This window comes from Tamandua tetradactyla, chromosome 17, assembly GCF_023851605.1.
Source record: "Tamandua tetradactyla isolate mTamTet1 chromosome 17, mTamTet1.pri, whole genome shotgun sequence".
Classification (NCBI taxonomy): domain Eukaryota; kingdom Metazoa; phylum Chordata; class Mammalia; order Pilosa; family Myrmecophagidae; genus Tamandua; species Tamandua tetradactyla.
In genome coordinates, this window is record NC_135343.1 from 57,925,278 (window position 1) to 57,951,714 (window position 26,437).

A 26,437-nucleotide genomic window follows, 5' to 3' on the forward strand; every position below is an offset into this window, starting at 1 on the left:
GGATACTTTCATTCAAGAAAGGCCAATTTTGTACAGAGTTTCTCTGTCACATAGGTAGGCACATGGCAATGTCTGCTGTCCTTCTCTCCAGGCTTCTGGTTTCAAATGGCTCTTTCAGCTTCTGTGGGTCTTTTTGGATTCCCATGGGGTGCCTCCATCTGCATTTAGGCATCTGCTCTCTCTATCAGCTCTCAACAATCTGTTTCAGCTTTTTGAAGGACTCCAGTATACTAATTAAGACCCACCTCGAATGGGCATGGCCACACCTCCATGGAAATAATCTAATCAAAAGGCAAGACCAAAAATGGCTTTTCTGGGGTATATAACTGTCTCAAACCAGCACACTTGGCCAAGTCTGAAATCCTTGAATTCAAACTCACTATAAGCAGCAATGAGAAGTTTGGGGAGGATTTTCAATGATGTCCAAGAAATTAAAGTGTGGTCCATTGACACAGAAGGGCAATCAATTGGCAAAATGATCATGGATATTCTTGGGTGATTCAGACTCAAAATTTGGACTGTCTCTATCAGGTTAGTCAAATATTACCATCTGCTATGCAGTAATGTATGTTTCTTGCAGTCACCCCTCATGCCTCATGAGCCAAGTGACAGCACTAGTACAAGAAGAGATCCCACACTGTGTGGCTGACTCTTGGGGCCAGGGAGGAAGGTGAGGCTGTCCATCTGTGGCCCCAACTAGCCAGGCCCTGAACGTTTTAAGATTCATTGACCTGAATCAGAAAAGGAGTATATACCTCTGGACTGAGGGTGGGCTGCTTCTGACACCATAACAGGCTAGAGTGGGAGGAGCTCCCCACAGCTGGGCTGGTGACTCGGAGTTCTCCAAGGTGAAGGACATCCTTCTCCCTGGTGACTGCTATGGCAGGTATTTTACTTTGCTAAAGCTGCCAGAATGTAACACACAACAGATGGATCAGCTTTTATAAGGGACGTATTTTGTTAAAAATGTATAGTTCTTCAAAGGAAAGGCAGCTAGCTTTCATCTGAGTTTCTCCCTCACATGGGAAGGCATAACACAATGTGGCCTTCTCTCTTGGTTTCTGGGTTCCAACAGTTTTCCTGGGGAGATTCCTTTCTGCATCTCCAAATGTCTGGGCTGAGCTGCAAGTGCTGAGATCAGATATGCTGAGCTGCTTGGGCTGTGTTGTGCTGAGCTCTCTTCTGACCTCTCTCTTTTAAGCCTCCAGCTAATAAAATAAAATGTCACTCATTTTGTAAGGCACTCCCCTTAGCCAACTGCAGATGTAATCAGCCATAGATGAATTTCACAGGATAATAACTCAAGTCCACAGCAACAGACCTAGGTAACATTACCTGGCCAAAGTTGACACCTGAACCTAACTATCACAGCAGGTAAAAGATTCAATGTGGTAAAAAAGACAGAGTCAGCCCGTTGCAGGAAGTTTTGGGGTGCCTTCTTAAGTAGTTGGCTTGCTTTTGCTACTCCTGTACTCACAGATACCATCATCTCAGCCCCTCCCCCAAGGGATGTGGAGGCCCCAACCCTGAAGAAGCCAAAGAGCTATTTTAAGTAACTATAGGCAAGGACCTTTTGTTCCTGCCATTCCTAGGATTCCAAAGGCATTCTAGAACTCCAAAGGGGGTCATTACCCTGCTGAGGGGACACCCCAAACCACTCTTGCTGGATGTGATTTGCAGCTGTTACCAATTAGGATGCTATCCAGAGAGAAGGTCAGAGCCCAAACTCCTAGGGGCAGACAGAGGGGAGGATCTGGGATACCCCAAAAGGAAAGTCAGCCTGATGTCACCCTCACAATAATGAGTGGGACAATTTACCCTCTGCTTTGTCAGTAATCACCCAGAAAATAATGAAGCAGACAAAGGAAAAAGGGAAAGATCAAGAAGGAGAAACCCCTCTCACATCCTGAATCCCAATCTCCCTTAAGGATCTTGCCCAGGAACCAAATGATAAAGGGGCTTCCTTGCTATATAGAGTGTATTTGGTATAGAGAGTGTCACCTAATAAGGATGAAATGAAGAAATTGTCTGTGATAGCACAGGATGGGAAAATGGTGATCCTACTGAAAGATTCTGCACTATTGGTGTAAAAAGTGGAATGACCCACAAAGGACTATGAAAATCAATCCGCATCTACCTTATTAGTTAATGTGGGATCCAGGTTAATACATGACACTTGACTCTGAGTTTGTCTTTCATGAGTTTCTATATTAAATCTGATCTTAATGTGGATTTTTATGGCTTAGAAGGCTGCTTCCTTATGTTAGAGCTCATAATGGCACAGGAAGACGCTCAGTGAAAAAAAATAGGTAAAACCAAAGGTCTCCTCCATCAGCTGGGGATGTTGGAGTGTGCATCTCAGGAACAGACAGCACCAGATGGGTGAATTAGCAAGTCCTGAGGAGGATGGATTAAACTGTGAGTCCACCCAACTGTTCCTTAGAAGGGCTCCCGATAATTACAACACCCTCATTGGCAATGATGGCTAATGCTTAAACAATTAAAAAGGCCATAGTTTCCCTGGATTGAATAGAAACTCCTGAAAGACAAACTCAGGGTCAAGGGTTGCCAATTAACTCCACAAGTAATGCCCCAACTAGCCTAATCTAATTACCATCAACAGTGGGGCTGCCCTATTCCTAGGACAAACCAATTACCCTCTGTCAGTTTCCTAGTTAAGCTTGAGCTCCAAGATGAACAAGATGGGTTATATTGGACCCTAAGAGACAAAGGGTCCCAAGTTGGATGACTGCTGGTAAATCAGTGGAGCACTTATGCTACTAACTAGGGTTCAATTACAACCAAATGTAGGCTTCTCCTTGAAGATAACCCCACTCTCCATGCCTGCACTTCTATTTCTGCGGTCTCTGAAGTGGGCCCATTCTGGCAGGCAATAGCCCTTTTAACATATTAACTATAATATGGGCTCCCAAGAATAAGCAATTCTTGGGAACAGTGTCGAACACCAGTATCCAGAACTCTCCAATGACAAGTAGCACTCATTCCCTAAAGGTACATACTCAGGAGGTTTCTGGCTTGGGAGTAGGATTAATTCAAGTGTTGAAGATTTACTTAACTATTAAAATTGACCCAATTTTGCTAAAAGATACTTCTGTCCTGGGTGGTCCCCTAAAACTAGACCTTCCCATTATTGGAATGGACCTCCTCAATCAGCAAGTAAATTCATGGAGCAAACCTAAGACTTTTAAATAGCTGGTGGGTACCACCTGGTGGGAGTCAATTAATCTCCTACCCATATGAGTGGTAAATACTGAGACAAGGTACTGAAGCCTGTCATAGCTGACCTAAAGAAGGGGCACTGATTCCTACTATCTCACTGTTCAACTCCTCTGGATGGCTTGTGCCCAAACCTGCTACACAAAGAGTGCAGGCTAACCATAGACTTTAGAGAGCATCTTTCTTAAGCACCTCTGCCAGATATCATCAGCATAATGGATAACATTAAAGTGCCCGATGGTGCACCCTCTGTGCAATATTCCTAGCAATAGAGTGTGCCCTCCAAAAACATTTTCCAAAGATTCATGTTTTTATTGATTCATGATTGGTGGCTAATGGGCTGATAACTTGGTCAGGACTTTGAAAAATCAGGACTGAAAAGTACAAGGTTGAAACATTTGGGGTAAGGAGACCTGGGGGGGGACATCTCCACATTGACTCCTGCTCTGCCTAGCCTGTTTTACCATACATTTGCTCAAACTAAACAAGACACAGAGGAGGCAAAATCCAATGCCAAGGCTGATGAGCTACCAAACCATCATAGCAAATGAGTCTCCTGGAAAAGGAGACTCCCCAGAACTTTGGGATGAGCCACCCTATCCCTTTCATTGATGGGCATACAAGAAGTCAGGGCATTTGAGCATCATGGGGTAACAAAAATAGATTGTTAATAAAGAAGTCAATCCAACAGAGAGACATCTACACAAAGCCATTAAGGACTGCATTAGATGCCAGAAATCTATGTATTGGACCTACCACATGTAAGGAGAAATTCATAGGGAAGAAGGGTCACGTTCAAGTTGGAAGATGAACTTTATTTGGTCTCTCCCTGAAGTAATAGGGGCCATTAAATATGACTGAACTATGGTAGATACCTACACAGACCTTCTGTTGGCTTACGCATGCTAGTACCAACCTCTGCTAATGTTGTTGAGGTAATTAACAAAACAGCGCTCAGGTCCTTTGTAAGTCAGACGAAGAGTGCCACTTCATGGCACACAAAACAATGGGCACTGTAAAACATTATGGTTGGGTTTTCTTTCTTTAAAATAAAAAAAGCCTGCCTTATTGTAACCCAATAGCGAGTATCATAGAAAAGTATAATGGGCTTTTAAGACAAAGACTATTGAGAGAAGTTGGAAGGCAGTGGTCCCCCAAATTGATAAAAGCACATCCAAGGGCTTAATCAGATTAAATCTATACCCTTAGGGCATCACTACACCAAATTCAAACTCACTACCAATGAGGAGAACTTCAAAAGAGATACAGCATCCTCTACTAGTGCCCACACGCACACCGGACACAATACAATTACCAGGCTTCACAGAAGAGGGAGTCACAGCATCACTACCCACAGCAAAGGAATGCCCACCTGGGGACTCCACACTTCCCTTCCCCTCATAAGAAATCCAGAGCTTCCCCACTTCCCCTTCTGTCCTAATGAGGTGTGACGTGGACCACTGACTCCAGGACCACCCTCAGCCTGCATCTGTTCATCCTCTAGCGTAAGGCTGATTTGCCACACAGGACTATCTAGAGAGAGCAGCACCCTCAGTTGCCACTCACATACTTTGCTCAACTGTGAATCAAACCTTGACTTACTCCTGACACCCAGGAGGTGGAACCCTGGTCCCTGGATCAGGCATTGCCATTTGGGTGATACCCAGAAGAAAATTAGTTCCCTTAAGGCTGGCTATAAATGACCTCCAATTTTGACCTCTCTTCTGGTGCTTTGCCCCTTCCTTACCTGAGAAGTTCTGACTCTCACAAGTGTTGTTCACACATCCACTGATGGATCATACTAGCCCTGCTAATTTATGCCCTATATAACAAGCCACATGCATATCACAGGGAGATACACAAAACAGGGCAGGCTGGGGATGATGGAAGCCATGCTGTTGGTTATTCAAGTTGGTCTGTCCTTGTAATAGGGCACAAACATCAACATGAAGCAAGCATTCCTGCTATCTTTACTCCTGCTAGCAACACCCATTCCTGTTAAATCAGGCTTGCTAGCACTGACGATTCATAAAAATGTTCTAAGCTCTTTGAGCCAACGTTTATTTCAAATCAGATGAGACCCACTATTCTTAAATAATGTCATCAAACAAATAGAGCAATGATCTGTTCTCTATTGAGTCACAATTAAGGAGTTCCTAGAGATAATATGCACCCAATATTATAACCAGGAGGCTCGTGATCAGGGCAGTCAAATTAAAAATACCACAATCCAGAGCTAATACCAGCAAACCCTCTGAGGTTACAGAAATAAAATTATAGCTCTTACTAATCCTTGGGATGATGATAAATATAAACCCTATCATCTAGTTATGCCCTTGATACTATTGCCCTTTTTTCCTGTCAGATGATGATCTCTCTCTCCCTCCAGTGCAAGCTCCGTTTATTGAAGCAGAGTGAAATTGTACCAAACAAGTGTCTAATAGCACTGTACCATGCAGCTCCTCTCTGGCCCCTGATCCATCTTGATAAGGAAGACAGTGCATAATGGCATAATATCACCGGGGCTAAGGCTTGCCTAAAATATCAGAGACTACAACAACTGTGTTAGGAATTCTTGCCAAACTGCGAGTTCTTTATTACACCCAATAGAAGTGAGTGCTACAGCAATTGCAAAGCTGATGGTCGGCAATAAATATTCATAGTGTTTGGGTGCTATAACAAAGGCAATTCTTCTGAAAATCATATCTAATCCATGGAGAAACCTAACTTCACTTGACATGGTAGTATCTCCTACTAATCTGATACCTGAATGCTTATAATTACTACAAAACCTGCCAGGCTTACCCAAACCAAGCCCAGTTAGAATTTGAGAAATATTTGAGAGACTTTGCCACCCAGTGTTACTCTGTTGGGGGCTCCTTCAAAGAGAATCATACTCCTTTTTAAATTGGATAGAATGAATAAGAAGCCTGGTAGCAAAGCTAACCTGGGAGGAAATTTATTGGTATAAAATAACTACCACCTCCCAATGGGCCACCACTGAGACTATTAAAGCTATCCAAATGGCTGTCTTGCGAAAATTTCTCCATGACTAGAAGTGATGGGCTAAATGATCCACTTATGAGACCCAATGGTGCCACAATAAACTGGGGCAAAAATGGGCCAAATAAAATTGATGCTTTTTTTTGAGGATCTCATAGGGAGTGCACCAAAGTTCAAGATTTAGTTTGGTGCATGCTAAACTAACAATGTTTTTTCAAAACACTGAGAATTCTACAATTCCTATCCTACACCCTTCAAAACACACCTATGTCTTTTACTACTGGTGATTGGTCAATAAGCGAATGAGGAAACTCAATCACTAATGCACCACAATCCAAACAAGGAAGAATAAATGATCACCCACCAAACCAAATCTGCATGTAGTCATAGCAATGCATAGGATGCAGATTTACCCACAGCCTGGGCTTATTTCTGCCAAACTTATTTCAGCACACATATCCTGATACCTTTTCCCTGGCCAACTATCTCACACATCTCACTTATACAGATGAGCCCATTCCCCTAACCATTGAAATCCAACAAAAACATCCCAAGGTTAATTCTCATGCAAGTAAGTTAGCAAGGGCAGGCTGAATCATAACCAATTTAGTTGACTCAGATGCTGAATACAAGGCAAGTAACATGCACGCTTGTTTGCTTTTAACATTATATGTTCTAATTAACACTGCCTAGAATTTCACTAAACCCAACCAAACTAACCTTCATTGGAACACAGAGAATAGAGGCCGCAGAAGAGCCTGATAGACCCGTCACATAATTAAAAGGCTCTCACTTTGCCAAACTTCTTGTCTGAGTCTAGAAACATTTCTTAGACTTGAGATCAGCTCAAGAGTCCAGCAGATTTTTGCTTAACTGCAGAACCTCCCAAGCACTCACCTCCATAAACCATGCAAACCACAACTCTCTGGCATCTCAAAGGAAATTTTCCAGTATTCTCCCTGGTGTTTAGAACCATAAGGGACTAAATTGGGGGTCAGTAGGAACAGTATATGTGAGGGACATCAATGGACAATTCGAGGACTAGAAATCTTCGGTGAATGTCATCATACTTTAGGGGGCTTGAGGTTAGATGACTGCATTCCCCTAGATTATTTACTAGTTGTTGAATGAGGATCTGTGCATTTACTAACAGAGTTGACTGAATGTGGGTAGATAGCAATCACTGAGCTAACAGATAACCAGGGACATGTACCATAGACGCCAAAAGGTCACTATATTGACGAAACAGATTGGGGAAATCCAAGTTCACTCTGTCTCTGATCTATTCTCTGCCTTTCCTCACTAAATGCGCAGACTGGTTTGTGATGTTCTAATGCTCTGCATCAATAAGATAATTTACTGTTGGCTTTAACTCAGACATTCAGAAATAACATGCAACTTAGATTATAAACAGCATGAGGCCAGGGTGATGGATTGTTATATAAATAAGTTATATTTTTTGTTTACTTCTTCACTGCAGCCTGGTCCATGAGAAAACCCTGCCAATGCCAAACTCAAATTCTTATGCATCCAATCATGTGAAAAACAGTCTAAACAAGCAATTTTCAGCTGTTTAGATGTAATTTGCTTTGCATACTCTGTGAAACTGGCTCAACATCTGCTCTCAATTGATAAAACCTTGCGTTTATAAGGCCCTAAGCCACTTTGGCACCTAAGAGCTCTCTGGCCTGGAGAGTCCCCTACGCTGACTCTGCACCATCACCTAGACACATAAGCATGCCGTTTCACCCCTCCTCCCCTTCCTTTCCCCAAGAAATTAAAAGTTTCCCCTTGCCTTGCTTCCCCACTGGTGGATTCTGCATGCCACTGGCTTCTGGAATGTTTCCTGCTGTGAGGGGCCATTTAGAGGTCAAATCTTTTTCTTGGACAACTCCACAGTCCTTGAATTTGAACTCACTACCATGTCCAATAAATAAATCAGATTATAGCTTAGCTGTTGTGTTTGGAACAGGGATGGGGATTATGGTGATCACTGAGAAATCTGAAAGGAATTTTGAAGACTCTGTAGAGAAGAATTAAAATCAAATGACACAGTCACCCCCTCATTGTACCCCTATAAAAGCCAAGAACCACCATGTACAGGTGAAGCAATGAGTTGCAAAAGGACTAAGAATAGGTTCAGTTGTCCTCCCAAACTGGTGTCCTTGCCAGTGGATCACAGCATTGGGTGAGGAGCTGATGAAAGAGGCAGAGAAGCTAATTTCAAGGAAACTAAAAGGGGAACACATTTCCAACAGGGAATTTTCAAAATAGCTTGAAATGATGCACATAACCCAGGGAGGACAAGGACTGAAAATACTAAATTTGATTTGATTATTAAGTCAGTGGAAACTGTTGAGAGGGGAACTTCAGAAAAATTGTGAGACATACTCCAAACCAAGAGTACAAGAAATATAAGTAATAGAAGACTGTCAGTCATTAAAGAAAGAAGAGAGGGAAAATGCTAGCTGATGCCCTAGAATATTATTTCAGGATGGGGGTGGCCTAAGTACGTTTAGGGGTGAAAAGGGGTAGAGTGATGACAAATGATATCATTGAAGAGCAGCTTCTGTGAAAAAAAGTTAAAAGGGCAGGATCAAGTCAAAGCAAAGATACAGGAAGACTCTGAAGTGTGTGGGGAGGGGGCGCGGGGGGGGGAGGGTCCTGGGGTAGAATATAGGGAAAATTGCTTGGGTTTGAACATTTTCTCAGTAAATTGGAGCTAAGAACACACACTGACTAGGAGCAGGTTGGAGTGAGGAGGAGACCAGAAAATTTGGGATATTTGCTGTAGGGAATGTAAGAAGGTGAAAATTTCTAAAGGGATTTCTCTAACAATTTAAGGAGATGAAGATGAAAAAGGTATAGAGCATTCTGAATTCAATTTGAACTATTAATACAGAATTTTGACTAAAGGAACTAGATAATTGCCATCTCTTTATGAAGATTTTGGGACAAAATAATCAGATCTGGCAAGAATCCAAGCTTCTTAGTGCACTACATAAAATGCGATGAGGCCGGCTCTAAAATGATTCCACAATACCAGACACTGGCCTGGACCCTCCAACAGTTCCTGGCACAGAGTATGGTACTTGTATGCACACACACACACACACACACACACACACACACACACACACACACACACACACACACACACAGGCAAACAGTTTCTGGAAGGAACAATTTCTGTTTCTGATAAGCATAGAGTCTTCTCGCGCAGGCAGTTAGCTCTTCCAAGAAATGACTTAAGAATCCCAGATAAGCCATATGTCATTCATGGAGCTCAAGAATATGATATGAATCAGATCTGAGAGCTGAGTATTTGCCCATAATGCAGATATCAAGAGCTGGCAGTGATCACAGAAGCTTCCTGGACTTTGGATATGAGCAAAGAAGAATTTAGTTTCCACAATTAAGTATTCATGTACTTTTCACCTAAGACAAATAATTTACATAAGCTTTCAATTCACTGAAGAAATATAGAGAGGGAAAGCTTCAATATGACACCTGAAGAGTCATTTGAGGTTATTGTATTATGGATAACATTTGCATTTTTTAAGTAAAAACGTACTTTTTGTTTGTTTGTTCCATTTACTTCTTCATAAATCAGGCATTGGTTTATTTCTCAGAATTATGGATCCTTTTACTATGCATTGTTAACTTTCTGTATCTCAGTAATTACTGCAGATTTCCTTTCTCTATTTAATTAGATGATTTGATTTGTAATTTATGTAATTACAGAATTTGTCTCCTCCTTTGTTGGAGGCAAAATTGTCATCATTAGTACTACTACCTGAGGCTGCTAAGTGAATATTTGCTAAAATAAAACAGAAAAGGGTATAATTGTATCTGAACCAGAAAATGTCCATTTCATAGGCATCATCTTAACTTCAGTGGGGCAGCTGAACTCAAAATGAATAGGTACAAAAGCCCAGGGGAAGACAGAATGTAATGTTGTTGCTTTTTTATGGAAAATAAGTGCTAAAAGCTCAGTTCACACAGCACTCCCTTCCTCCCCACATAGTCTATACCTCCCAGCTCCCTCGCAGTCAAGATCAGAAAGTAGAAGAGAATGACATTGACAAAAAAAAAAAAGAGAGAGAGAGAGAATAGAAACAAGGAAAGAACAGGCTGGTTTAAGGAGGAACATCACACTCAAAGCAAAATGTAACCAAAACAAAATTCTCATTGTTAATTGAATTTTGGCAAACATCATTAGTAAGTTGCACCTTATTATTGCTGTCACCATTGTCATCGTTACTGAGTTCATTTTCATGTGAAAATGTTTCCATTTGAACTGCTTTGGATGCACCGGCCAAGCATGGTATATCTTCAGGGACCTGAAATCTGAAAACCTGGTTACAGCGCATATTATAAGGAGCAGAGTGAGTCCCTTTGTGTCCCTTCTGAAACCTGCATTTCCTCTTCTCTAAGATGGTAGGTAAGGTTAGGGGAGGGACTGAAGTTCCTTGCCAACGTGGTACCGAATATGTGATACTTCTGTTTGTCAGTAATTCCCTATTCCAATTGGGTTTTACTGTCATGCCGTTTTCCTTCTAAATGAGCCACAGTAATTACTTCCCAATTGGTCTGAAACACAATATAAGCTCTGCTACCATTCATCACAGCCTGTGAAGGAAAATGGATACTTCCCAGAACTTACCTTTGCTGGGTCTCATAGAAGCATAAGAAACAGTGGTCAACCTCATGGGTCTTTCCTCAGCCAGAAAAGAAGGTGAATTCATAGGGTGTATTCTGGGATAGGCCTCAGATAGAGCGAAACTGTAGTTGTCAGTGTAGATTTCCTGGCGAGCTATGCAGGTAGGTTTGACGCACCACGCTACGTGGCTGTTCTGTCAAATTGCAAAGCGATTCCTTCTTCTACCATTGTTTTTCTAATCTTGTGTTTATTCCTTCAACACACTTAGCTTCCATTTCATCATCAGTGAAAGGCAGATATTATCGATAAATTATCTCTCACGTAAGAAAATAACTAGAATTAAATTATGTAAATTACGTCATAGCACCTGGCTCACTGTCAACACGGTTAACTTTCTGCTGGGAAATTTTGCCTGATGAAAGAAAGCATATGCTCCAGGGTATTCCATTAACTAATTAATACATAGTGGGATTAATGCTCATTGTGGAAATCTAATGACTTCTTAGTGTATTCCAGTGTGTTCCGTTTCTGCTAATGAGCTATATAGCACTGTTCACTGCCTCCTAGAATTGTTGAGGAGAACTGAATGGGGTCATGCATTTAATGGGCTTAGCAGAGTTCTTGGCACCTAGTTAAGAATCAATAAAATGTTAGCCTTTAAAAATAAAGAGCATATTCTTAAACGATAATTTTAGTAAATGAAAAGTTCATTGCTCAAGCAGGTGACCGACCAACCTCTACGGATAGCTTACTCTGAGCCAGAAATTGTGCTGTGTGCTCCAGGGCTCACAGCTTATAAGGTCAAGAGCCCGCAGAGCAGAAACAAGTGCTACGGGCTCGAGGCAACTAGTCCTGTTTGGCCTCGTAGAAATTTTTTTCTCAAAATATCTACTGCTTCAGTTTGCCCCCCACTCTTGCTCTAAAGGAGCCATAATATCTTTCTAAGGGGCTAGAAATAAAGAGCTTGGCAGAATAATGATGGCAGATTTGAGAATTTAAGAAAGAATAAATGTGACTTGGATAATTTGATAGTGATTTCTTTCCAAATTTGGGAGAAAAGAGTAACTAAAAACAGCGGAGTTCTCTCATTTGTATTTCACTTAGCGTGCCACTGTGTGTTTCCTGAAATGTTAATGACAAAATTATCTCCATGTGGTGTGAAAAAGAAACCACTCAAACTTGAACAGGAAGGCACCCCAAGTGAAGTAGTTCTCAGTGTGCATTCCAGATTGGAGCAGAGATGCAGGTGATCTGGAAGTGAGAGCAAAATGCAAGGGGTTGCAACTGTAAACAGCAGTGTTTGGGAAACATTACCAACCATGTGGTGTAATGGAAAAGCTCAACGGGAAGATTTAAGAAGTGGGAATAAATCAAAGCATGCTGCTACTGTTAACCCTATCTTAACACTCAAGTTTTAGAGCTTCAGTATTTTATTTTCCTTGTGTGTATGTGTATGCAAAGAGGAAGAGAGAAAGAGGGAGAGAGAGAGGGAGAGCACTCTTTAGGAAGGGAAGATTACGAATTGATAATTAGGACAAAAGAAAAGAAACTGGACGAGGCTATATCAATGCTTACAGTTGCCAAAGAATTTTTACAAACGTTACCACCCTGATCCTCACCACAGCTATGTATATCAGAAAGGATGGGCACTTACACTTCCATGTAAATCAGGAAACAAGACCAAGGTAGGGCAGAAAGCAGAGTGGAGATGCAGAACACTTCTTTGTTTTATAGCAAATGCCAGTATGGCATATTGAAACTTTTAAAAAAAGAAATAGCCACATTGTTGCAGAGTTATTCAATTAAATGAATATTTCAATTTTTGCACTATTTCTTCAAACTACTTTATTGAAACAGAATTCACATACCATAAAATTGACCAATGTAAAGTGTATAAGTCAATGGTTTTTGGCATACCCAAAGATATGTCCAGTTTTCACAACAGTCACTTCTAAAACATTTTTATCACCTCAAAAAAAAGACCCCGTGCCTTTAAGCTATTGTGCTGGTTTGAAAGGATGTAAGTCCCCTAAAAAAGCCATGTTGTAATCAAAATCCCATTTCATAAAGGCAGAATTAGTCCCTATTCAATACTGTATGTTTGAAACTGTAATCAGATCATCTCCCTAGAGATGTGATTCAAACAAGAGTTAAGCTGGATTAGGTGACGACATTTCTCCACCCATTTGGGTGGGTCTTGATAAGTTTCTGGAGCCCTATAAAAGAGGAAACATTTTGGAGAATGAAAGAGATTCGAAGAGAGCAGAGAATTCTGCAGCACCACGAAGCAGAGAGTCCACCAGCCAGCGACCTTTGGAGATGAAGAAGGAAAACACCTCCTGCGGAGCTTCATGAAACCGGAAGCCAGGAGAGAAATCTAACAGATGATGCTGTGTTCGCCATGTGCCCTTCCAGCTGAGAGAGAAGCCCTGACTGTGTTTGCCATGTTCCTTCTCACTTGAGAGAGAAACTGTGAACTTCATCGGCCTTCTTGAACCAAGGTATCTTTCCGTGGATACCTTTGATTGGACATTTCTATAGACTTGTTTTACTGGGACATTTTCTCAGCCTTAAAAACTGTAAACTAGCAATGTATTAAATTCCCCTTTTTAAAAGCCTTTCCATTTCTGGTATATTGCATTCTGGCAGCTAGAAAACTAGAACAGCTATCATCCCTTTACCCCTTGCCCCATTCCTTCCCCAGCCTTAAGTTACTACTAATATATTTTTTGTCTCTATGGACTTCCCTATTCTATGTTTTAATATGGATGGAATAATGTAATATGTGGTCTTTTGTCAAAAGAAGTTTCAGACAACTGAAAGATGTCTTCTTTCAGTTAACATCATGTTTTCCAGGTCCATCCAAGTCATAGCATGTATCAGTCCTCCTTTCCTTGTTATGGCAGAATAATATTCCATGGTATAGATATGCTATATTTGTTTTTAGATGTTGCTGGATTCAGTTTCTTAGGGTTTTGTGGAGGGATTCTACATCCATAGTCATAAGAGATTTTGGTTTGTACTTTTTTTGTGCTGTGTTTGCTGGTTTCTGTATCTGAATGATACTGGCCTCATGAAATGAGTTAAGAAGTTGCTCATCTTCAATGTTTTGGAAGAGTTTTGAAGAACTGGCATTAATTCTTCTTTAAATGTTTGTTAGAATTCAGTGATGAATCCGTGGGGGCCTGGGCCTTTTTTTAATGGGTTGTTTTATGATTGCTACTTTATCCCTACTTATTTGTTCAGGCTGTTTATTTCCTCTTGAGACAGTTTTAATAGTTTGTGTCTTTCTAGAAATTTGTACATTTCATCTAAATCTAATCTGTTGACATACAATTACTCATTCCTTTATAATATACTTTTTTTATTTTGTAAGGTCAGTAGTATCGAGCCATCTTTCATTTCTGATTCCGGTAATTTGAGTCCTTCCTCTATTTTTTTTTAGTCAGTCTAGCTGAACGTTTGTTAATCTCGTTGATACTCTCAAAGAACCAGATTTTTATTTCGTTGATTTTCTCTATTATTTTCCTAATCTCTATTTCATTAATATCTACTCTAATATGTACTTTTTCCTTTCTTCTGCTTGCTTTAGCAGAAGTTTGCTTTCTTTTCCCAGTGTCTTAATGTGGAAGTTTAGGTTACTGATTGGAGATTTTCTTTCTTAATATAGGCATTTACATCTATAAATTTCCCTCTAAGCTCTGTTTTAGCTGTAGCCCCTGAACTTTGGTATACTGTGTCTCCATTTTCATTCTTCTTAAAGTATTTTCAGATTTCAATTTTGATTTCATCTTTGTCCTACTGGTTACTTAAGAATGCGTTGTTTACTATCCACCTATTTGTGAGTAGCCCACATTTTTACCTGCTCAACTTCTAATTTCCTTCCATTGTGGTTAGAGAACAAGTTTAGTATTATTGCCATCCTTTCAGATTTATTTCAATTTATCTTATGGCCTAGCAAATGGTCTATCCTGGAGAATATACATATTCATTTGAGGAGAGTGTATATTCCAGTGTGGTTGGACATTTCATAAGAATATTCTATAACATTATATAAATTATCCTATATTATTTCCACCATATTGCCAATGAGAAGCCAGAAGCTTAGTGAAGAAAGTAAATCACATAGCTTGTGAGTGGCAGAGCCAAGACAGGAACTCAGATCTTCTGAATCAAAATCTATGTAGACTTTTACCACACCTACTGGTTAATCTGCTTCCCCTTTGGAAAGACAAGAACTGCGCAATACATCACATGCAGATCCTAGAGTACAAATAGGGAAAACAGGAAATGTTTTCAGCGTCTTTTTTTTACTACCTACTATGCTGACTGAAACTCAACTTTAATATAGCACTTACCAAAATATATATTAATTTTTTTATGAGTCTCCCTTACAAGCAGTATACCAGATTTTACACCTGCCAAAGAAAGCCTATTATGGAGTTGGTAATTATTCTTGTCACTTACCATACTCATGTGGTTGATAAATATTTCTTGGGTACTTACTATGTGCTGGATCTGCCCAAATAAAACAACCAGACTTGTCAAGAACACTCACAACTAAGAGTTCTTTACAATATATTTGGATTTGTTCTATATTAGATAGATATGCAAAGTGATGTGAGGAAACAGCAATGATAGGCTTGCACTCCCATTATTAAAGCACCTTCTTGTGTAGGCATTTCGCCTCTCATATCAGTCACCCACATCTATACTCCACCCAGCAGGACATGTGCAACCATGAATCCCAGGTTCATAAATGAAGACACTTAGGCAGCAAAAGTCTATTGTATTTCTCCAGGTCAAATTATTAATCCTGCCTGATCCCCAAAACCCAGTTCATTTTCCACACCAGCCAAGGACTCATTCTGGGCGTTTCCTCAATTGCATGTAGCCTGTCACTCTGGTGCATTCTAGAACATGCAGCTCCAGGTTAGGATAGGAGGAACAGAAAATATTCCTAGACCTGTGCTGACATCTCTATCAATGTCATTTCCTCTGCCCCGACCATGGTGTGTACACTTAATTCTTCCTTAGTTGTCAGGTATCTAAAAGTTTCCCATCTCCAAAGCTGAAAACCCAATAGTTCCCACCACACTTACTAATGATAGCGATGACTTATAAAAGGTGTTCTCCAGGCATACCTGAGCTCACAAAATCCAGTCATTTACTCAATGTATTCCAGCTCTTTACACCTAGAGATTTATGTGAATGTTTAATCTTTAGAGACTATGAGCCCAGAAGCCTAATTCTTGTATCCAAATGGACATTTCTACCACCCATTAATCCTCCCATCTGCTTCTAAATCTGCCTGAGATGGACGTTTACATGGAGATGTAGGACAGAGGTTCTGAAAAGTCTTGGACCAGGAATCTGGAATCTATACATAAGGGATTAAGACTATGCTACCGAAATTAAGGAAATACATGCTTAATTTATGAGAAGCCATCTTAGGCAGGTGCGATTCCTCCTAGGCAGGCACACAGCAGAGTCCTGGAAGCCTCAACTATAATCTAAGATCCACTATTTCTTTATTCTAATTCTGAGGCTTAAATTTAGAATCTGAAATTTAGATTTAAACTTAATTATGGTGTGTCTACTCCACCAGACCGGTCTAGAGGCCCCTCAGATTTGTCTTATCAGTCCCATCTTCGACATAATTTCTTCTGGTTACCTGAATCTCAAGATAAGTAGCCTCTCTCTGAGATCCTCATCCAATACATTGTATTCACAATGTATTTTTAGTTGTCTAATTTCTGACACTCCCTCCAAACTGCATGTTCCTTAAAACAGTAGAAATTGTCTTGCAATATCTAGTGCCCTCTCTTCTCAATCATTCCCAATTCCATGGCCATAATTTACGTTAATATTTGATAGACCCAAATATCAAAACCATCTGATTATCTCCTTGTCTTTATTTCTCTCCTTATGGTCTGTGTTAATCTATTAGAGTAAAACCCAGTCCTGCTGTTTTCCCACCTGGAATCCTTCTCAGACTCCCTGGACCTGATGGCATTCAAGGCCCCTAAGTCTGTTCTGCCAGTCTGTCCATCCTTACCTTCTAATGCTCCCCTGCATGTATCTTTACCCTTCAATCAAATAAAACTGTACATTTCTCTGAAACTTCCAATCTCTAGAAGCCATTTCTTCCTGAGAACAGGGTTCTTACACTTTGTTTTCATATATCCAAATGTTTGTCTTCGATTGTCGCATCAGGGGCAACTTCTTGGCAAAGTCATCCCTTCAATGAATGTTGATGGAATTTGTACATGAATGAAGGGACTAATAATTAAATGAATCAACCAGTGAGTCCAGGCTTGGAGCCTGGGTAAAAGGAAATCAAACATTAACACAGAGTCTCTGTGTCAAGAGGTCAGAATCTGGGCCATTGGCTTGTTCGTGACAGAGAGGCCAGAGCTCCAGTGACACCATGAAGCTTTATTCTGAATCAGCAACTCTGAGGAACAGGACTCCCTGTATACCCTAGCCCAGTTCCAAATATAACAAGATACAACACACATATTAGATAGTCTCAGTGCCAGAAAAATAAAACTGTATTATTTTTATGGAATAAACCATTATTCACTAAGCTTTTGTTGAACTCTATGCATCACCTGCTAGAGTTTCAGTCCTGCTGATCGAAGCCCATAGATGGAGCTCCTGCCTCCAAAGTCCAGCTGTTGTTGGTCCTTGATAATGTTCAATCAAGTATTCACTCTTGCATTTAAATCTATATCCACTCATTCTCTTCCTACTTTCCCTGCTCTCAAAAAAATAAAAGCAGACCCAGTCACAAAAGGCACACATGATAGTGGTAAATTTTAATGAAGTAGCTCTCTGTTAGTATCTGAAATTCAGTGTCATGCTTTTTTTTTTTTTTGCATGGGCAGGCACTGGAAATCGAACCCAAGTCTCTGGCATGTCAGGCGAGAACTCTGCCTGCTGAGTCACCATGGCCTGCCCTAATGTCATGCTTTTAAAGCTAAATGCATATATTTTAATTGTGGAATTTCTGATCTCAGCAACCAGGGAGCCCAAACTGAGGGGGAAGGAGGATTAGGGCCAATTATCATTAATAGATTATAAAGGTTTGACTAGAAACTCCAGTCTATGGTATAAGAGTGAGGACTTTTTAAGCAGAGAAATAAAATAAAAATAAGGATGGGCATACATAAGGAGACAAATTTCTTCTCTTTGAGTATTTTGCCAGAAAAAAAAATCCTGTACAACCATGTTTCGAGATGGCCTTTACCTTACATTATTAATCTTCATGAAATCCTTATGGAAGTGACAGTTGCAACCAAGCATTTAAAAATCCTGAAAATGCCAGCCAAAGTTATGCATGACATCCCATCTCTGCCATTAAGATTGTTTTGCCAGCTGCTTATTTCAATCTTCCTTGACTTCTAAATGAACAGCTAAGTTTCATGATCAGATAACAGTTGGGAATAATTCAAATACAGCCCATGTTTTCTCAGGGGGTTGCACAATGGAGTTCTTATCATAGATTCATAGGTAAACTCAGAAAACACAAACATACAAGCTATTTTTTTATGAAACAAGCACTTAGCATGAAGCAGTGAAGCTTTGCAAACCTCAGCTTGGAGGAAACTTTTATCCTGAATTTTAAGATGGCTCAGAAGGAGGCACTCATTTGGATTAAGCACCCCAAGCACTTTCTGCCTAGGACCCACAGAACCCTTCAGGATTTAAAGAGTATGTGTTGATTTTCAAGTGCTGGTTTCCTGGGTAAGGAGCTGGAGCAGGGGAAACTGGGAATGGCAGCTTAGTAGAGGTTGAGGAGTAAGCTTGGAGACAGGGAATGGACAGAAAAGAGGAGATGACTAGTCACAGGCTGAAATCAGATAGAAGGAACAATCACTCCTAGAATTATAGAGCTGAAGATACAGTGGGAAAGAAGTATGAAGGAGGGAGAAGTCAGCCCCAATCAAAGAGAGGGCTGTGGCTACACAACCAAGCCAAAGGGTGAGCAGAAGAGGTGCAAGCCTTGGGAGCAAAAACTAGCAGAGCCAGATTTTCCAAGGCTTGGAGTTAGCCCTATGATATTGGGGACCACATTCTGAACTAAAGAAAGGTGTGCTATATCCCAGCTTTGGCTTATATATTCATCCACTGACCCAAGGAATAATTTTTGAGCACTATCTAGGTGTCAAAACTCTGGAAAACATTTCAGACAAAAAGAACAACCGAATTAGGAGGCCCTTTCCTTTCATTTCATGTTGGGCTCAGGAAAAGCAGAGGAGAAAGATGCAAACAAAGAAAAATGTGTATGGATGGTATTAAGTGAATTTTAGAGAAAAAATAAAGGAATGTAGAATTGCATAAAGGGATTTGTAATCAGAAAGGTGACATGATCTGAATTGCATGTTTAAACTACTATGCATAGAGTGGACTAACCCACTCTCTACAAAGAGGCCAAAGGATTACAGGAAACCAGAAGCCATGGGGTAGCTATATTGTATGGTGCTGGGATAGCACAAAGACATAGGTGGTACTGGGTAGATGTTGGGGGTAGTTTGCAGCTGTAGGAATACTGTGTAGGTGTAGGAGACTCTGTATATCTGTAGAGGATAGTGTGTAGCAGTAATGTGTGTGTGTAAGGGGTAGCATACAAGCTGTAGAGGTTAGTGAGTAGGAGCAGCAGGTAGTGTGTAGGTATAAGGATATTGTGTAACTCTAGGAGTAGTGTATAGCTGTAGAGGGTACAGTACAGCTGAAAGGAGTAGTACGTAAGTGTAGTGGGTGATGTGTAGCTGTAGATTTTAGTGTGTAGCTCTGGTAGTGGAGAGCAGTGGTCAGATTTCAGTATGTTCTGGAGATAGAAGTGGCAGCTTTCACGTTTGATTGGGTTTGGAGGGAGAGGAATGGGCTGCATCAATGAAAGGTCCTGAGATCTTTAACTCACAAGTGGAGAACATGGTGGTGCCGCTAACTGTTATGGGAATGGCATCATCGATTTATTTCTGGGTCAGTCATTTCCGGTTAAAACGGTAGTATTCCTCAAGTGATAGTATAAATTACAGAAGGGCATTTATGTCATCTTGATCAAGTCCTTTTTAAAAATGTTTATCCCTAATGAATTGGGAAATAATGTGAATGGAGAACATTGTATATGGAAATGTGTATGTCTTAGCCTGGGTTCTCAAGGAAGCAGAGCCCCTGGTCAAATCTCCCCAGAAGACCCAGGCGCCCGCTGCACTGTTTTACTTTAGCTGGTCAGCCTCCAAGGCTAAGAGATCTTTCTGTGGAATGTGCAGTTTCACACCACTATCAACCTTGCCATATTCAGATGGTCATAATAACCTTGTTATATTATCCTCTCCATTTCCCTTCCCTAACTTATATGATTGCAAATGAAGTCACATTTTCATAGAATTGCTTTGGATTTCTTTTTGGGCAAATAAGGCAAATCTTGGCAGCTTAAGTTCATTTAACTTCCCTTAGCAACTTGGATGAGCATTTAATGAAAAAAAAATATGGTGATTTCTTTCCAATTACAGGAACATCCTTAATGACCCAGAGATTAGCTATAGATCAGAAACATAACCCAAGGAGGTAAAAATGAGACTGCATTGGAATTCTTTCAAAAGTAACCTGAGATTACTTTTTTTTTTTCAAATGCAAGCTCAGGGTAAACCACTTAAGATAATAAATTCAGCTTCAATTATTAGATAAGAACATATTAGGCACTTACGGGTAAATGACCTGTGGAGCACAAGAGAGCACTCCAAACTAAATATGAGTTAGCATTACATGAGTGTCAAATAGAAGCTCAGTGCTTGCAGAATGAACTAAAAGAGGAACTATTGGAACCCAGGAAGTTAAGAAGATTAGAACATCCAATGTAAACCCCAGTAACCTGGAATAAAGAGCTATTCAAAATGAAATCCAGGCAGGTCATATGTAAGGAACATTGAATTCAGGGGACCTGTTTTGATGACAACATTCTAGGAAAGCTTGATGATTCAGTTAATTTCTTTAAGCCCCATTTGCTCATTAACATGGATATGCCCATAATATTGAAACTATTTTCCCTACTCTACATAAAAACTCTTGTTTTCTTCTGAGAGTTTCTGAAACTATTTTTTAAAATTGCTGCAACATATTTGTAACACAACATTTCCCATTTTAAACATTTGAAAATCTGCACTTCAGTGGTATCAATCAGGTTCATAATGCTGTGCTGCATTCACCATCATCTATAATCAAGACATTCTCATGACTTCAAATAGAAACACTGTGCCTGCTGAGATAAAATTCCCCATTTCATTCTCCCACGGGCTTCAGGTAACCTCTTGTCTACTTTATGTCTCTCCAAATTGGCTTATTGAAGAAAAAGCTTTTTTGGAATAAGTGAAAAGGACCATAAAAATAGAGTGGTGCTATAGGATACATTATTAAAGAATTTAGGACATTAAAAATACAGTATAGCCAGAGAGGCAGAACTGGCTATATAATTCGCAGAACCCAGCGCAAAATGAAAATGCATGTGCTCAAAAATTATTAAGAATTTTAAGATGGCAACAGCAGAGCATTAAGCCAAGCAGAGGGGCCTCTGAGTCTGCATATATTGCATGCCCAGAAAAGCAATCCTTGGTAGGAAGAGAGATATATGCTTTGTGTGCATATCTCAGTGGGGCAGAACTTATACATTTTTGCTGTACAGCTGTGTTGCAGCATGGAGTGCAATTTCTTCCCTGGTAGGTTACTGTGACTCTTAATTGCATAGTGCCCTTCAGAGTTGAGCCTTTGAAAGGCATAGCAAGAGCAGGTAAAGTGCTGTAAATTCTGACTCCAACAACTAGAGAAGAAAACTCTTACCGTGCATGTGGCAGATGTCTCAGATGTTTGAAAGGCAGCCATAGGAAGAGAGTCCAGATATCCTTTGTGATTCTAGAGGGCATGACGATGATCAAATGCAGCAAAGAAACTTTCCAGAAGCTCAACATATAAAAGCACTTTCTAGCCAGGAGAAAGGCCTAGTAATGTGGTATAATCAGATCTCAGTCCTTGGAAGTTTTCAGACAGAAATAAAAGACCATTTGCTAGGGATGTTGTAAAAGGGATTGCTACAAGTGAAGAAGGATGAAATGCCTAAACTGTAATGTTAGTGTGCTCTGTTTCCAGCCTGGCATGGACAGGAACTACCAGAGAGCTGAAGAATATGAAGGAATGTGACAGTTTGGGAAGGCAAAGAAACAAAGGAGAGGAAGGTCGTCTGTGTGTCTCCTGTGGGAGGAGGAAATATAATCCTCAAATAATATCTTAATGCGAACTTATTCAAATTACTTTAACTTTTCCTTGAGAATTAGAAACTTAAAGACAGAAAAAAACAGAGGTAAAAGGAACTCCAAAAGTCATCCAAGCTAGTTTATTAAAAAGAGAAGTAAGAGAATTGAGTGTCTCTGGAAAGAGCATAGACAGAAAGTTACACAGAAAACTTGTGGGTTGCTGGAAGTGATTTATATTTTAGACCAGGATGGGGTTCATACAAAAGAATATCTGTGTAAAAAATCAAAATGCACATATAAGATCAGTGCACTTTATGCATTTATATGAATTTAAATTTTTAAATTTACATCAGTTTAGAATTTTATGAATGATTAGACTGTCTGGAGTAAGGGCTAGAGCCTCCATATGTTGCAACTTCTCCAGATGATTCTTACGCACATAAAAGTTTAAGAGCTCTGTCAATTTACAGATGAAGAAGATAAAGCCAAGAGATGTTTCAGCGATTTTCACAAGGCCATTCTGCTATCCAGTGGAGCACCAAGAGCCAAGACTTCACAGTAAACCTCGCGAGTCACAGTAAACCTACTGCCCAGTCTAGTGGCTGACCCAATACCATGCAAAGAACAAAGACCAACGAAGACCAAGAAAAGTGAAAAGGGACATTAACCAAACATTTAAAAGCCTAGAAATCCAGATTAAGACATTTCAACTTTATATTCTGGGCAATTGGAATAACTGAAGGTTTTTTAAGGTACCAAGATAAGAGCCAGGCCTCAGGAGTAAAACTGGTGAAAAGAGCAGTTTGGATTAGATCTACAAGAGTATAAATTGGCAAGAAGATCAATCCTAATCTATGACAGCAGCAGAGGAGCAAGCAGAAATGTACAAATATGAAAGCAAATTTAGAGGTACAACCCATGGTACTTAGCAAAATAATAGCAATAATCACTAATATTTACCATTTGCTAGATGCATCATTTAACCCTTTGGCTTTTCCCAAAACACCATGATATAGGTAATTTTGTCCTCCATTTTTTAAAAATTATAATCTAATTTTATTGACATATATTATATATTCACATACCATATAATCATCCAAAGTGTGCAATCAATGGCTCACAATATCATCATATAACCATGCATTTGTCATCACAATCAATTTTATTCTTCTTTTTCTTTTGTGAAGAATAACATATACACAAAAAAGCAAAAAATTTCAAGTCACACAGCAACGATTAGTTGTAGAACAGATTTCAGAGTTTGGTAGGGTTTCAATTTCACAATTTTAAGTTTCTACTTCTAGCTGCTTCAAGACACTGGAGACTAAAAGAAATATCATTATAATGATTCAGCAATAATATTCATTTGTTAAGCCCTACATTCTCTGTATAACTCCACCATCTCCTTTAATCTTTATCCCACTCCTTAGGGATCTTTGGGCTATGCCCATTCTAATTTTTCACATTGAAAGGGCTGTGGATAGGGGAATGGAACTAGTTGATGTTCGGGAGAGGCTGACCCTCTGCATTTCAGGATTTATCTGATCTAGGAGCCCATCCAGAGGTTGTAGGTTTCTGGAAAATAATCCAAGTGTATAGAAGCTTTGTAGAATCTCATATAAAGCCCTAGGTTGACAGGAATGGTTTTGGTTGGAGTTTGGCAAACTATGATAGGTAGCAATATCTAACTGAATCTTGCATAAGAATAGCCTCCAGAGTAGGCTCTTGACTCTATTTGAACTCTCTCAGCCATGGATATCTTATTTGCTACTTCTGTCTCCCATTTTGGTCTGGATGGCATTGTTGATCTTATGTTGCTAGTGCCAGGTTCATCCCTGGGAGTCATTTTCCATGTTGCGAGGGAGACTTTCACCCCTGGATGTCATGTCCCACGTTAAAGGGGAAAGCAATGATTTTACTTGCAGAGTTTGTACCCCATATTTTGCATGTGGAAAACTAAAGTAAAGTGAGAGGATAAAAAGCATGTCAAGGGCACAGCAAGTATATAGCAAACCTAGATTGTGAGTCCAAGTCTATTTGACTCCAACTACTACATTATAATAATGAGAAGGGAAGGAAGAAAGAGATGACACTGTTTGGAACAATGCGTTACAGCTAACTGAAATTACCATTAAAAGACCTAGGACATACTGAAAAAAGAACAGATTTGATGGTGAATAGGATGCGTTCAAATCTATTTGCTTTGACGATGAGGGTCATTAATTTCTAATATTCTCCTACATTAGTATGTGTTCCAATATTGCTGAGCCAAGGAGACAGGGGCAAAGCAGTGCTTTAATAACACTGATATTTTAAAACCCACTTTCACAGCACTTTGGCAAATAATTAGGTTCATTAAAACGTATTAGCTATAACTTTCTTACAAAGAAGTTATAGATATTGTCACATGCTTCCATTTCTTTTTCATGTTTCACAACCATGCTCAATTCAGAAAGAGCCATCCAACTATGTCCATTTGACCACGGACTTCAGAACGTGATGATGGAATATATATGTTGGTTTCATATACAAAGTCGATGCATCTGACTAAGTTTATGAAGCTATGTACTATATATTCATACTGCTATCTGGGACCCATGGTTGCCACTGACCAAAATTTTAAAAGATGTCTACGGCAAAATTGAAAAGTGGCTGGTACGTACCAATAGAATCTGGCAACTTGACTAAATTAACCTCAAATATTTACAAATTGAATAGAACAGCTACCACTCTCATTAGCACTGATTCTCCATTGTTTTCATGGAAATAGCACAGCCAGCTGACCATGTGGGCATCACCTCTGACACAGCCTTCGAATGCTTGGGACTAGAGCTCTGCTGGGCATACACAGCAGCAGGGGTAATCTATATTTCTCCATTGGGTTCCCTTTGGTAGCTTTCCTAGACATTGTCAGGGAAGAAGAGAGCCTGAGTAGTTGATGGATCCTCATCCTAAAAGAAAAACAGGATTAAGTAACATAACATGTGAAATTGGGAAAATCGATGTGATCATTGAAACTTACTTGATTTCACGTCTTGGCCAAGAAAATATCAGAATGGATCTGGACTTACCATGTGATAGCCAGAAATGGAAATTCTTTCCAAAATATCAGGGGAAATATTGAAAATATAAAGTATAATAAATTTAGTATTAAGAAAAGTACAAATAGAAAGATTTCTTATCCAAATACTTGTATCCTACAGGGAGAAAATTAAAATACACCAATGAATGAAAAGTGATTTATAAGACAATGACTTGTGAAACAAAGGGTCATTTTCCCACTATGATGCCCAGAAAATTATAAAAGGATGAAACAATGAAGAACCAACCAGGATAATAACATAGTATTAGCAGATCAGAGCTTTGCCCTAGTTTAAATCAGCATCTCCCATAAAAATTTTATTGCTGAGATTAGAAATACTGTATCACAATGGCCTCCGTTGGAAAGTAGCTGCGGCCAAAAACATTTATGTTATTTGACTTGTGGCTTAATATATGCTTTACATATTTTTCTAACTATTTTCCATTAAAAAGAAATTTAATTATTTTAGTTAAAAGAGCAGGAAGCAGTTATAATAGAACCAAAAGCCAATCATTCAAATGGCCACTTTTTATTTTTATATAATTGCATATTTTTTTAACTTTTTAATTCCTCTGGTGTATTGTTTTTGTCTCCCCTTTTATCTATGGGTTTCTCAGAGACTCCTTCTTAAATAGAGAGCTTTGCTGTTCCTTCACCTTTAATATTCTGTTCAGGAGTGCTATTGAAATGGTGGTAAGATGTGAGGGAGAAGCAACATTCTATTGTCCTAATAAAGACTCAGTTTTGTTAGTGGGTCTGTGCCTCTGGGCTGGGATCTTTCACAGGGCTTCTTGGCCTTATTATTTGTCCCCTTAGGAAGACTAGAGGGACATTTCCTTTTCCCACCATGGTTAGGCTCTGGTAAAATGGTGTCTTCTGTGGGAAGTACACACAACTTTGGACATATTGCAAAATGAGGTTGTAAATTCAAGCTAGACCAACTTGGCACCCAGCAATTCATGAATTACAATTGTGGTTTAAGTTTTCCTATCAGTTCCTGACTCCAGAGGCTTCTGCTCCTAGCTAGCTGTGACCCTCTTTATTCTGCTCCTAGCTAGCTGTGACCCTCTTTATTCTGTCTCTTCAGTTTGGGGTGCATCAGTTTGCTGTGTAACTTCAATTTTCTAATGAACTAAGAAGAGTTATATAGATTTTCAGTTTGTTCAGATTTTTCTTATTTTAAGAATAAGAGAGATTACT